This window comes from Carica papaya, chromosome 3 (genome assembly GCF_054855325.1).
Source record: "Carica papaya isolate Zhongbai chromosome 3, ASM5485532v1, whole genome shotgun sequence".
NCBI lineage: Eukaryota > Viridiplantae > Streptophyta > Magnoliopsida > Brassicales > Caricaceae > Carica > Carica papaya.
The window spans coordinates 23,273,536-23,287,556 of NC_142311.1; the positions used below are offsets into that span (position 1 = coordinate 23,273,536).

Genomic DNA, 14,021 nt, shown 5'->3' on the forward strand with positions numbered 1-14,021 from the left:
CGCCCTGTCTAAAAAAAGAAGGGTGCAACACAAGGACTTCCCAGGAGGTCACCCATCCTAGTTTTGCTCTCGCCCAAAAATGCTTAACTGCAGAGTTCTGATTGGATTCGATGAATTAGTGCTGGTATGATCGCACTCATTTAATTTCGCGCTGTAAATAAATATACCCCTGTTCTCTTCCTCCCCCTCCCGTCATTTTTTTCGTAGTGTGCGCACCCTGAACCTCTGCTTCTAATTCTAATATCAAGCGAAATAACCCAGCGGCTCTACTCACGCCCAGATGAATAGATCGTCTGTCATACCTCATTTTTTATTATTCTACTATGTAAGCTGTTCGTAATGACACTCTTATAACGTGGTAGACTACAAATGAATGCACAAAAAATATTAAGTAAAATTCCATGGCACCAAGACTTACACCGGCGAATGAACTAGTGGACCGCGTCTCCGATCATGTGTAATATTTAATGCTCCATCCGAAAAAAGATGGGTGCAACACAAGGATTCAGTGGGATTCTAAGGACACTTAACTACAGAGTACTTATGGGATTCAATGCATTAGTGCTAGACTGATCGTGCCCGTCCCATTCCCCGCTACAAATGCATTTTCCCATTCGCCTTCTCCCCCCCGATCATTTGTATCACTGTACACGCACACCTCACATCTGTTTCTAGTTTTAATATCAAGGAAAATGCCCCAGCCATGCCCAGATGAACGGATTGCCCACCGTACCTCTCTTTTCATTGTTCAACTATGTAAAATACTCGTAATAACACTCTTATCACACGGTGGGATATAATTGAATGCACGAATAATATTTAGCAAAATGCCCCGGTGCCATGACTCACATTTGCGAATGAACCGGCAAACTGTTGCTCTGGTCCCACGTAATACTTAACGCCCCATCTGCGAAAAGAATTGTGCAACACAAGGACTTCCCAGGAGGTCACCCATCCTAGTACTACTATTGCCCAAACAATCTTAACTGTGAAGTTTTAATGGGATCCAGTGAATTAATACTGGTATGATCAAACCTATTTTAATTTGCGCTGCAAGTATGTATATTCCTTCTCCTTCTCGCCCCCTTCCTGTCATTTATTTCGCGTATGTGCACACCGTAAGTCTGTTTCTAGTTCTAATATAAAAGAAAATGCACCGGTGCCTCGACCCATGCCATATGAAAGGATCGCCCGTCGCGCCTCTGTTTTCATTGTTCTACTATGTAAGATACTCATAATAACACTCTTATCACGTGATGGGTTTTAATTAAATGCGCAAAAAATATTAAATAAAATGCCTCGGTGCCATGACTCACGTTTGGGAATGAACTGACGGACCGTCGCTCTTGCCTCGTGTAATGTTTAACCCCTCATCTGGAAAAAGAAGGGTGCAACACAATGACTTCTCAGGAGTCACCCATCCTAGTGCTATTCTCACCCAAAAATGCTAATGGGACCTGGTGAATTAGTGCCGGTATGATCACACCCGTTCAAGTTCGTGCTGCAAATACATATACCCCTTCTCCTTTCTTCCCCCGTCATTTGTTTTCCTGTGCGCGCACACCTCACCTCTGCTTTTAGTTCTAATATCGAGCGAAATGCTCCGGTGCCTCGACTCATGCCCATATGAACGGATCGCCTGCCGCACCTCTATTTTCGTTGTTCTACTATGTAAGATACTCATAATAACACTTTTATCACGTGATTGGATTTAATTAAATGCACAAAAATACTTAACCAAAATGCCCCGGCGTCGTGACTCACGTTTGCAAACCGGAGGACCGTCATTTTGGTCCCGCGTAATGTTTAATGGCCCATCTGCAAAACGAAGGGTGCAACATGAGAATTTCCCAGGAGGTCACCCATCCTAGTATTACTCTCATCCAAAAATGCTTAATTGCGAAGTTCTGATGGGATCTGGTGAATTAATGCTGGTATGATCGCACCCGTTCCATTTCCCACTGCAAATAGATATACGCCTTCTCCTTTCCACCCTCCTCCTATCATTTTTTTTATTGTGTGCACACTCTGCACCTCTACTTCTAATTCTAATATCAAGCAAAATGCCCCAGTGGCTCGACTCACGCCAAAATGAACGGACCACCCACCACACCTCATTTTTCATTATTCTATTATGTAAGATGCTCGTAATGACACTCTTATCACGTGGTGGACTATAAATGAATGCACAAAAAATGTTAAGCAAAATGCCCTAACACTGCGACTCACATTTACGAATGAACCGACAAACCGTGATTCTTGTCACGCGTAACGTTTATTTCCTCATTTGCACAAAAATAGGTGCAACACGAGGACTTTTTAAGAGGTCAACCATCTTAGTAGTACTTTCACCCAGGGACACTTAACAATAGAGTTCTTATGGGATTCGGTGCATTAATGCTAGTACTATCGCACTTGTCCCATTTCGCACTACAAGTGCATGTGCCCCTTCTCCTTCCCTCCCCCCTCCCATTATTTATTTCGCTGTGCGCGCACACCTCACCTCTGTGTCTAGTTCTAATATCAAGTGAAATGCCCTAGTGCCTCGACCCATGCCCATATGAACGGATCGCTTGTTGCACCTCTGTTTTCGTTGTTCTATTATGTAAGATATTCGTAATAACACTCTTACCACGTGATAGGCTTTAATTGAATGCAAAAAAAATATTAAGCAAAATATCCCAGCACCGTGACTCACGTTTGCGAAGGAACTGGCAGATCGTCACTCTAGATCCACGTAACGTTTAACGCCCCGTCTACAAAAATAAGGGTGGAACACGAAGTATGTATTTGCAGCGCAAAATGAAACGGGTGCGATCATACCAGCACTAATGCACCGGATCCCATCAGAACTCCATAGTTAAGTGTGCTTGGGCGAGAGTAGTACTAGCATGGGTGACCTCCTGAAAAGTTCACGTGTTGCACTAATTTTTTTGCAGTTGGGGTGTTCGATGTTACACGCGACTGGAACTATGGTCCGCTGGTTTATTCGCAAATGTGAGTCAAGGCCCCGAGGCATTTTACTTGATATTAGAAAGAGAAGCAAAGGTGCAATGTGCATGCACAAAGAAACAAATGATGGGAGGGGGAGGGAAGGAGAAGGAGTGTACGTATTTGCAGCGCAAAATTAAGCGAGTGCGATCATACCAGCACTAATGCACCGGATCCCATTAGAACTCAGCAGTTAAGTGTGCTTGGGCAAGAGTAGTACTAGGATTAGTGACCTCCTGGTAAGTCTTCGTGTTGCACCAATTTTTTTGTAAATGAGGCGTTCGACGTACGTGTGACTAGAACTATGGTCTGCTGGTTAATTCGCAAATGTGAGTCAAGACACTGTGACATTTTACTTGATATTAGAAGGATAAATAGAGGTGCAGTGTGCGCGCACAATAAACAAATGACGGGAGGGGGAGGGAAGGAGAAGGAGTGTATGTATTTACAGCGCGTAATGAAATAGGTGCGATCATATCGGCACTAATGCACCAGATCCCATCAGAACTCCATAGTTAAGTGTGCTTGAGTGAGAGTAGTACTAGGATGGATGACCTCCTAGGAAGTCCTCATGTTGCACTCATTTTTTTACAGATGGGGCGTTCGACGTTACGCTCGACTAGAACTATGGTCCGTTGGTTTATTCACAAATGTGAGTCAAGGCACCGGGGCATTGTACTTGATATTAGAACGAGAAGTAGAGGTGCAGTGTGCATGCACAAGGAAACAAATGAATGGCAGGGAGGGGGGGAGGAGAAGGAATAAATCTATTTGAAGCGCGTAATGAAACGGGTACGATCATACCAGCACTAATGCACCAGATTCTATCAGAACTCTACAGTTAAGTGTGCTTTGGAGAGAGTAGTACAAAGACGGGTGACCTCTTGGGAAGTCCTCGTGTTGCACCTATTTTTTTATAGATGGAGCGTTTGACGTTACGATCGACTAGAACTATGGTCTGCTGGTTTATTTGCAAATGTGAGTCAAGGCACTAGGAAATTTTACTTGATATTAGAACGAGAAGCAGAGGTGTAGTGTTCACGCAAAAGGAAATAAATGACGAGAGGGGGGAGGGAAGGAGAAGGAGTGTATGTATTTGCAGCGCAAAATGAAATGGGTGCAATCATACCAGCACTAATTCACCGGATCCCATTAGAACTCCTTAGTTAAGTGTGCTTGGGTGAGAGTAGTACTAGGATGGGTGACCTCTTAGGAAGTCCTCGTGTTGCACCCATCTTTTTTGCAGATGAGGCGTTAAATATTACATGTAACCTGAGACACTGTCTGTCGGTTCATTCGCAGTCATGAGTCGCGGCACTAGAGCATTTTTCTTAATATTTTTTGTGCATCTTAAATAATGGGTCAACCAAAACAGAGGTGCGATGGGTGGTCTGTTCATTTGGGCATAGTCGAGGTAACGGGGCATTTTTCTTAATATTACAACTAGAAGTAGAGGTGCGGTGTCCACGCAGAGTGAAACAAATGGTAGGAGGGGGGAGGGAAAGGGAAGGGGTGTATGTATTTGAAGTGCAGCATGGGATAGGTGGGATCATACTAGCACTAATGCATCGTATCCCATCATAACTCTGCAGTTAAGCTTGTTTGGGCAAGAGTAGTACTAGAATGAGTGACCTCCTAGAAAGTGCTCATGTTGCACCTGTCTTTTTGCGGATAGGGTGTTAAATATTACATGCAACCGGATCCATAGTCCACTAGTTTGTTTGCTGGCGTGAGTCGCCGCACCAGGCCATTTTGCTTACTTTTTTGTGTGCACTCATTTATAGTCCACCACGTGATAATAGAGTCATTACGAGCATCTTACATAGTAGAACAACGAAAAAAAAAGTGTGGCGGGTGGTTCTTTAATCTGGACATTAGTCGAGGTGCCGGGGTATTTTCCTTGATATTAGAACTAGAAACAGAGATGTAGTGTGCGTGCACAGCGAAAAAAATGATGGGAGAGGGGAGGAAAGGAGAAGGGGTATATGTATTTGCAATGCGGAATGGAAGGGGTGCGATCATACCAGCACTAATGCATCAGATCCCATCTAACTATGCAGTTAAGCATGCTTGGGTGAGAGTAGTACTAGGATCGGTAACCTCCTAAGAAGTCTTCGTGTTGCACTGTCTTTTTGCAAATGGGGCGTAAAACGATACACATGATCAGAGCCAAAATCCACTGGCGTGAGTCGCGTCGCCAGAAAATTTTGCTTACTATTTTTTCATGCATTCATTTATAGTCTACCACGTGATAAGAGTGTCATTATGAGCATCTTACATAGTAGAATAAAGAAAAATGAGGTACGGTGGGCGGTCCTTTCTTCTGGGCATGAGTCGAGGTGTTGGGGCATTTCGCTTGATATTAGAACTATAAATAGAGGTACGGTGTGCACGCACAACGAAAAAATGACGGGTGGGGGGAGAGAAAGAGAAGGGGTATATGTATTTGCAGCGCGGAATGGAAGGGGTACAATCATACTTGCACTAATACAGCGGATCCCATCGAACTCCGTAGTTAAGTGTGCTTGGGCGAGAGCAGTACTAAGATGGGTGACCTCCTGGGAAGTTCTCGTGTTGCACCTGTCTTTTTGTAGACTGGGCATCAAACATTACGCGCGATCAGAGCCACAGTCTGCCGGCATGAGTAGCAACGTTGAAACATTTTGCTAAATATTTTACGCGCATTTATTTATTTTCCACCACATGATAAAAGTCTCATTACGAGAGTCTTACATAGTAGAACAACGAAAAAAGAGGCGCAGCGGGCCTCCATTCTTCTGGGCGTGAGTCGAAACGACATGGCATTTCGCTCTATATTAGAACTAGAAACAGAGATGCGGTATGCCCGCACAGCGAAATAAATGATTGGAGGGGGGAGGGAAGGAGAACGGCTATATGTATTTGCAGCGGGGAATGGGATAGTTGCGATCATACAAACACTAATGCACAGGATCCCATCAGAACTCTTTAGTCAAGCGTGCTTGGGCGAGATTAGTTCTAGGATGGGTGACCTCTTGGAAAGTTCTCATGTTGAATCCATTTTTTTGTAGATGGGGTGTTAAACGTTAAGTACGATCGGAGCCACAGACTGCTACTGTGAGTCGCGGGGCCTAAAAATTTTGCTTAATATTTTTCGTGCATTCATTTATACTCCACCACGTTATAAGAGTTCTATTACGAGTATCTTACATAGTATAACAACAAAAAATGAGGTGCAACGGGCGATCCGTTCATCTGGGCGTGAGTCGAGGCGTCGGGAATTTTGCTTGATATTAGAACTAGAAACAGAGGTGTGGTGTGTGTGCACAACGAAACAAATGACAGGAGGGGGGAGGGAAGGAGAAGGGGTATATGTACTTGCAGCGTGGAATGGAAGGGGTGAGATCATACCTGCACTAATGCACTGGATCCCATCGAATTTTATAGTTAAATGTGCTTGGGGGAAGTAGTACTAGGATGGGTAACCTCCTCGAAAGTCTTCGTGTTCCACTCATTTTTTTGCTAACGGGACGTTAAACATTATGCGAGATAAGAGCCATTGTCCCTATAGTGAGTCGCGACGTTGAGACTTTTTGCTTAATATTTTTCGTGCATTCATTTATAGTTCGCCACGTGATAAAAATGTCATTACAAACATCTTACATAGTAAAATAACGAAAAATGAGGTACAACGGGTAGTCCGTTCATCTAGGCGTGAGTCGAGGCATCAGAGCATTTTACTCTATATTAGAACTATAAGCAGAGGTGCGGTGTTCACGCATAGCAAAACAAATAACATGGGGGAGGGAGGGAGAAGGGGTATATGTATTTGTAGCGCAAAATAGAAGAGATGCGATAATACTAGCACTAATGCACCGGATTCCATCAAACTCCGTAGTTGAGCGTGCTTTGGCAAGAGTAGTACTAGGATGAGTGACCTCATGGAAAGTCCTCGTGTTCCACTCGTCTTTTTGCTGATGGGACGTTAGACATTATGCGCGATCAAAGCCATTATCCCCCAGAGTGAGTTACGATGCCGAGACATTTTGCTTAATATTTTTTGTGCATTCATTTATAGTTCCCCACGTGATAAAAGTGCCATTATGAGCATCTTACATAGTAGAATAACAAAAAATGAGGTACAGTGGGTAGTCCGTTCATCTGGGCGTGAGTCGAGGCACCAGAGCATTTTTCTCTATATTAGAACTACAAGCAGATGTGCGGTGTTCATGCATAGCGAAACAAATAACAGGGAGGGAGGGAGGGAGAAGGGGTATATGTATTTGTAGCGCAATATAGAAGAGATGCAATCATACTAGCACTAATGCACTAGATTCCATCGAACTCCGTAGTTGAGCGTGCTTTGGCGAGAGTAGTACTAGGATGAGTGACTTTCTGGGAAGTTCTTATGTTGCACTTGTCTTTTTACGGACGGGGTGTTAAACGTTATGCATGATAGGAGCCATAGTCCGCCGGCGTGAGTCGCGGCGCCAGAATATTTTGCTTAATATTTTTCGTGCATTCATTTATAGTCCACCACATGATAAGAGTGTCATTACGAGCATATTACATAGTAGAACAACAAAAAACGAGGTATGATAGGCGATCCGTTTATCTAGGCGTGAGTCGAGGTGCTCGAACATTTTGCTTGATATTAGAACTAGAAACAGAGGTGTAGTGTGCACGCACAATGAAACAAATGATGAGAGGGGAGAGGGAAGGAGAAGGGGTATATGTATTTGCAGCACGAAATGGAAGGGGTGCAATCATACCAACACTAAAACACTGGATCCTATCGAACTCCGCAGTTAAGCGTGCTCTGGTGAAAGTAGTACTAGGATGGGTGATCTTCTGCGAAGTCCTCGTGTTTCACCCGTCTTTTTATGGACGGGGTATTAAATATTACGTGTGACCAGAGCCACAGTCTGCCAGTGTGAGTCACGGCATTAGGATATTTTGCTTAATATTTTTCATGCATTCATTTATAGTCTAGAAATAGAGATGAGGCGTGCGTTTATAGTGATACAAATGATCGGAGGGGGGAGGGAAGGCGAAGGGCACATGCATTTGTAGCGGGGAATGGGACGGGCGCGATCAGTCTAGCACTAATGCATTGAATCCCATAAGAACTCTACAGTTAAGTGTCCTTTGAATCCCACTGAATCCTTGTGTTGCACCTGTCTTTTTTTCAGATAGAGCATTACGCATTACGCACGATCGGAGACGTAGTCCACTAGTTCATTCACTGGCGTGAGTCTTGGTGCCATTCATTTATAGTCCACCACATGATAAGAATGTCATTACAAGCAGGTTATATAGTAGAATAATAAAAAATGAGGTACGACAGACGGTCCGCAGATAAGCATTTTTGGGTGAGAGTAGTATTAGGATTTTGACTTCCTAGGAAGTTCTCGTGTTACACCCTTCTTTTCGCAGACGGGGTGTTAAAAGTTGCGCGGGACTGGAGCGACGGTCTGCCGGTTCATTCACAAACGTGAGTCACGGTGCTGGAGCATTTTGCCTAATATTTTTTGTGCATTCAATTAAAGCCCATCACGTGATAAGAGTGTTATTACAAGTATCTTACATAGTATAACAACAAAAATAGAAGTGCAACAGGCGATCTGTTCATATGGGGATGAGTCGAGGAGCTGGGGTATTTCGCTTGATATTAGAACTAGAAGCATAGGTGAGGGGTGCGCGTACAGCGAAATAAATGATGGGAGGGGGGAGGGAAGGAGAAAGGGGACATGCATTTGTAACATAGAATGGGAAGGGTGCGATCAGACGAGCATGAGAAGGGGCACTTGCATTTGTATCACAGAATGGGACGGGTGCGATCAGACCAACACTAATACACCGAATCCCATAAGAACTCTGTAGTTAAGTGTCCTTTGGTGAGAATAGTACTAAGATTGTTGACCTCTTGAAAAGTTCTCGTGTTACACCCATTTTTTTGCACACGAGGTATTAAACGCTACGCGCGACCAGAACCACAGTCCGTCGGTTCATTCGCAATCGTGAGTCAAGCCACTAAGGCTATTTGTTTGATATTAGAATTAGAAGCAGAGGTGTGGGGTGTGCGCACAACGAGAAAAATGATGGGAGTGGGGAGGGAAGGAGAAAAGATATATGTATTTGCAGCGCGACATGGAACGGGTGCGATCATACCAGCACTAATTCACCGGATCCCATCAGAACTCCGCAGTTAAGCGTTTTTGGGTAAGAGTTGTATTAATATGGTTGACCTTTTGGAAAATCCTCATGTTGCACCCTTTTTTTTGTACATGAGGTAATAAATGTTACACGCCACTAGAACCACGGTCCGTCGGTTAATTTGTAAACTTTAGTCACGGTTTCAGGGCATTTTGCTTAATATTTTTCGTGCATTCATTTATAGTTCACCACATTATAAGAGTATCATTACAAGCATTTTACATAGTACAACAACGAAAAATGAGGTGCGGTGGGCAGTCCGTTCATTTGGGCGTGAGTCGAGCCATCGGGGTATTTCACTTGATATTAGATTTAGAAGAAGAGGTGCGAGGTGCGCACACAGCGAAAAAAATGATGGGAAGAGGGAGGGAAGGAGAAGGGGTATATGTATTTTGAGCGCAAAATGGAACAGATGCGATCATACCAGCACTAATTCTCTAAATCCCATCAGAACTCCGCAGTTAAGCATTTTTGGGCGAAAGTAGTACTAGGATGGGTGACTTCCTGGGAAGTCCTCGTGTTGTACCATTCTTTTTGCAGATGGGGCGTTAAACGTTGCGCTCGGCATCAGGGCATTTTGCTTAATATTTTTCGTTTATTCAATTAAAACCCATAACGTGATAAGAGTATTATTACAAGAATCTTAAATAGTAGAACAACGAAAAACAAGGTGTGGCGGGTGATCTGTTCATATGGGCATGAGTCGATGCGATGGGGTGTTTCGCTTGATATTAGAACTAGAAGCAGAGGTGAGGTGCGTGCAAAGCCAAACAAATGACGGGAGGGGAGAGGGAAGGATAATGGGCATATGTATTTGTGGTGAAAACAAGAAAGGGTGCTATCATACCAGCACTAGTTCACCGGATAAAATCAGAATTCCGCAACTAAGCGTGCTTGGGCGAGAGTAGTACTAGGATGGGTGACCTCCGAGGAAGTCCTTGTGTTACATTTTTTTTTTGCAGACGGGGCGTTAAACATTACACAGGACTGGAGCGACGGTCCGCCAGTTCATTCACAAATGTTAGTCACGGCACCATGGCATTTTGCTTAATATTATTCATGCATTCAATTATAGCCCACCATGTGATAAGATTGTTATTACGAGCATCTTACAATCTTATCACAAAAAAAGAGGTGTGACGAGTGTTCCATTCATGTGGACATGAGTCGAGGCACCAAGACATTTTGCTCGATATTAGAACTAGAAGCAGAGGTGAGTTGCACGCACAACGAAAAAAATGATGGGAAGGGAGAGGGAAGGGGAAGGGGTATATGTATTTGCGGCGCAAACAAGAACGGTTGCGATCATACCAGCACTAGTTCACCGAATCCCATCAGAACTCCGCAGTCAAGCGTGTTTGGGCGAGAGTAGTACTAGGATGGGTGACCTCCTGGGAAGTACTCATGTTGCACCCTTCTTTTTGTAGTCTGCCAGTTCATTCGTAAACGTGAGTCACGGTGCCAAGGCATTTTGCTTAATATTATTCGTGTATTCAATTATAGTCCAACACGTGATAAAATTATTATTACGAGCATCTTATATAGTAGAATAATGAAAAAAGAGGTGCGGCCAGTGTTCCGTTCATATAGACATGATTCGAGGCGCCGGGGCATTTCGCTTGATATTAGAACTAGAAGCAGAGGTGAGGTGCGCGCACAGCAAAACAAATGATGGGAAGGGAAAAGGATGGAGAATGGATATATGTCTTTGCGGCACAAGTTAGAAGGGGTGCGATCATACTAGCACTAGTTCACTGGATCCATCAGAGAGTTAAGCGTGCTTGGGCAAGAGTAGTACTACGATGGGTGACCTCTTGGGAAGCACTCGTGTTGCACCCTTCTTTTTGCAGACGGGGCGTTAAGTGTTACGTGGGACTGGAGCGACGGTCTGTCAGTTCATTCGCAAATGTGAGTCATGGCGCCGGGGCATTTTGCTTAATACTTTTCGTGCATTCAATTATAGCCCATCATGTGATAAGAGTGTTATTGCGAGCATCTTAAATAGTAGAACAACAAAAATTGAGGTGCGGCAGGTGATCCGTTCATATGGGCATGAATCGAGGTGCTAGGGCATTTCGCTAGATATTAGAACTAGAAGCACAGGTGAGTTGCGCGCACAGCGAAACAAATGACGGGAAAGGAGAGGGAGGAGAAGTGGTATATGTCTTTGCAACATAAATTAGAAGGGGTGCGATCATACCGGCACTAGTTCATTGGATCTCATCAGAACTCCACAATCAAGCATGCTTGGGTGAGAGTAGTACTAGGATACGTGACCTCTTGGGAAGTTCTCGTATTGCACCCTTCTTTCTGCAGATGGGGTGTTAAATGTTACACAGGACCGGAACGACTGTCCACCGGTTCATTCATAAACGTGAGTCACGGCGCCTGGATATTTTGCTTAATATTTTTCGCGCATTCAATTAAAATCCATTACGTGATAATAGTGTATTACAAGCACCTTACATAATGAGGTGCAGTGGGCGATCCGTTCACATCGGCATGAGTCGAGGCGCTGGGGCATTTCGCTTAATATTAGAATTAGAAAAAGAGGTAAGGTCCGCCATAGCGAATCAAATGATGGGAGGGGAGAGGGAAGGAAAAAGGGCATATGTATTTGCGGTGCAAACAAGAAAGGGTGCGATCATACCAGCACTAGTTCACTGGATCCCATTAGAACTCTGCAGGTATGCATGCTTGACGAAAGTAGTACTAGGATGGGTGACCTCCTAGGAAGCCCTCATGTTGTATCCTTCATTTTGCAGACTGGGCGTTAAACGTTACGCAGGATCGGAGCAATGGTCCACCGGTTCATTCGCAAAAGTGAGTCATGGCGCCAGGGTATTTTGCTTAATATGTTTCGCGCATTCAATTAAAGCCCATAACGTGATAAGAGTGCCATTTCGAATATCTTAAATAGTAGAATAACAAAAAACTAAGTGCGGCGAGTGTTCCGTTCATATGGGTACGAGTCAAGGCGCCGGGGCATTTCGCTTGATATTAGAACTAGAAGCAGAGGTGAGGTGCGCGCACAGCGAAACAAATGATGGAAGGGGAGACAGACGAAGAAGAGATATATGTATTTGCGGCACAAACAAAAACGTGTGCGATCATACTAGTGCTAGTCCATCGGATCCCATCGGAACTACACAGTTTAGCGTGCTTTGGCGAGAGTAGTACTAAGATCGGTGACCTCTTAGGAAGTCCTCGTGTTGCACCCTTATTTTTGCAGACGGGGCATTAAACGTTATGCAGGACCGGAACGATGGTCCACCAGTTCATTCACAAATGTGAGTCATGGCGTCGACACATTTTTCTTAATATTTTTTGCGCATTCGATTAAAGCCCATCACGTGATAAGAGTGTCTTTGTGAGCATCTTACATAGTAGAATAACGAAAAATGAAGTGCGACTGGCATTTCATTCATATGGGCATGAGTCGAGGCACCGGGGCATTTCGCTTGATATTAAAATTAAAAGCAGAGGTGAAATGTGCGCACAGCGAAAGAAATGGCAGGAGGGAAGAGGGAAAGAGAAAGGGTATAGGTATTTGGGGCATGAACTAGATCGGTTGCAATTATACTAGTATTAGTTCACCGGATCCCATCAGAACTCCCCAGTTAAGCATGTTTGTGTGAGAATAGTTCTATGATGGGTGACCTTTAGGGAAATGCTCATGTTGAACCCTTCTTTTTACAGACGGGGCATTAAACATTACGCGGGACTGGAGCAACAGTTTGCTGGTTCATTTACAAATGTGAGTCACGACGTCAGGGCATTTTGCTTAATATTTTTCGTGCATTCAATTAAAGCCATCACATGATAAGAGTGCCATTATGAGCATCTTACATAGTAGAACAACGAAAAATGAGATACGGCGCGATTCGTTCATATGGGCGTGAGTTGAGGTACTGAGGCATTTTACTTGATATTAGAACTAGAAACAGATGTGAGGTACGTGGACAGTGAAACAAATGATGAAAGGGGAGAGGGAAGGAAAAGGGGAATATGTACTTGCGGCACAAATTAAAATTGGTGCTATCATGCCAGCACTAGTTCATCGGATCCCATCAGAACTCCGTAGTTAAGCGTGCGTGAGCGAGAGTAGCACTAGGATGGGTGACCTCCTTGGAAGTCCTCGTGTTGCACCCTTCTTTTTGTAGACGGGGCATTAAATGTTACGTGGGACCGGAGCGACGGTCCGACGATTCTTTTGCAAATGTGAGTCACGACGTCGGGGCATTTTCCTCAATATTTTTTGCGCATTCAATTAAAGCCTATTACATTATAAGAGTGTCATTACGAGTATCTTACATAGTAGAACAACAAAAATTGACATGCAGCGGGTGATCTTTTCATATGGGTATGAGTCAAGGGGTGGGGCATTTCGCTTGATATTAGAACTAGAAGAAGAGGTGAGGTGCGTGCACAGCGAAACAAATGACGGGAGGGAGGAGGGAAGGAAAAGGGGCATATGTATTTGCAGCACAAACAAGAAAGGGTGCGATCATGCCAGCACTAGTTCACCGGATCCCATCAGAACTCTGCAAAAAAGCATGCTTTGGTGTGAGTAGTAATAGGATGGGTGACCTCCTGGGAAGTCCTCATGTTGAACCCTTCTTTTTACAGACGGGACGTTAAAAGTTATACGGGACCAGAGCGACAATCTACCGGTTCATTCGCAAATGTGATCACAGCGCCAGAGTATTTTGCTTAATATTTTTTGTGCATTCAATTAAAGCCCACCACGTGATAAGAGTTTCATTGCGAGCATCTTAAATAGTAGAACAACGAAAAATGAGGTACAGCGGACAATCCGTTTATATGGGCATGAG

The 14,021-nt window shown here is 44.1% G+C and overlaps 11 pseudogenes; 10 read left to right on the forward strand and 1 right to left on the reverse strand.

Annotated features, from left to right (window-relative positions):
* Positions 1 to 1,829: 1,829 nt before the first annotated feature.
* On the reverse strand, positions 1,830 to 1,948 carry LOC148266881 (5S ribosomal RNA; annotated as a pseudogene).
* An 861-nt stretch (positions 1,949 to 2,809) lies between these two features.
* On the forward strand, positions 2,810 to 2,928 carry LOC148266882 (5S ribosomal RNA; annotated as a pseudogene).
* Positions 2,929 to 3,133: 205 nt separating this feature from the next.
* LOC148266883 (5S ribosomal RNA) lies at positions 3,134 to 3,252 on the forward strand (annotated as a pseudogene).
* Positions 3,253 to 3,455: 203 nt separating this feature from the next.
* LOC148266884 (5S ribosomal RNA) lies at positions 3,456 to 3,574 on the forward strand (annotated as a pseudogene).
* A 532-nt stretch (positions 3,575 to 4,106) lies between these two features.
* Positions 4,107 to 4,225, forward strand: LOC148266885 (5S ribosomal RNA; annotated as a pseudogene).
* Positions 4,226 to 5,456: 1,231 nt separating this feature from the next.
* Positions 5,457 to 5,574, forward strand: LOC148266886 (5S ribosomal RNA; annotated as a pseudogene).
* Positions 5,575 to 9,127: 3,553 nt separating this feature from the next.
* On the forward strand, positions 9,128 to 9,246 carry LOC148266887 (5S ribosomal RNA; annotated as a pseudogene).
* Positions 9,247 to 10,483: 1,237 nt separating this feature from the next.
* Positions 10,484 to 10,602, forward strand: LOC148266888 (5S ribosomal RNA; annotated as a pseudogene).
* A 770-nt stretch (positions 10,603 to 11,372) lies between these two features.
* LOC148266889 (5S ribosomal RNA) lies at positions 11,373 to 11,491 on the forward strand (annotated as a pseudogene).
* A 1,728-nt stretch (positions 11,492 to 13,219) lies between these two features.
* LOC148266890 (5S ribosomal RNA) lies at positions 13,220 to 13,338 on the forward strand (annotated as a pseudogene).
* A 347-nt stretch (positions 13,339 to 13,685) lies between these two features.
* On the forward strand, positions 13,686 to 13,804 carry LOC148266891 (5S ribosomal RNA; annotated as a pseudogene).
* The last annotated feature ends 217 nt before the right edge of the window (positions 13,805 to 14,021 follow it).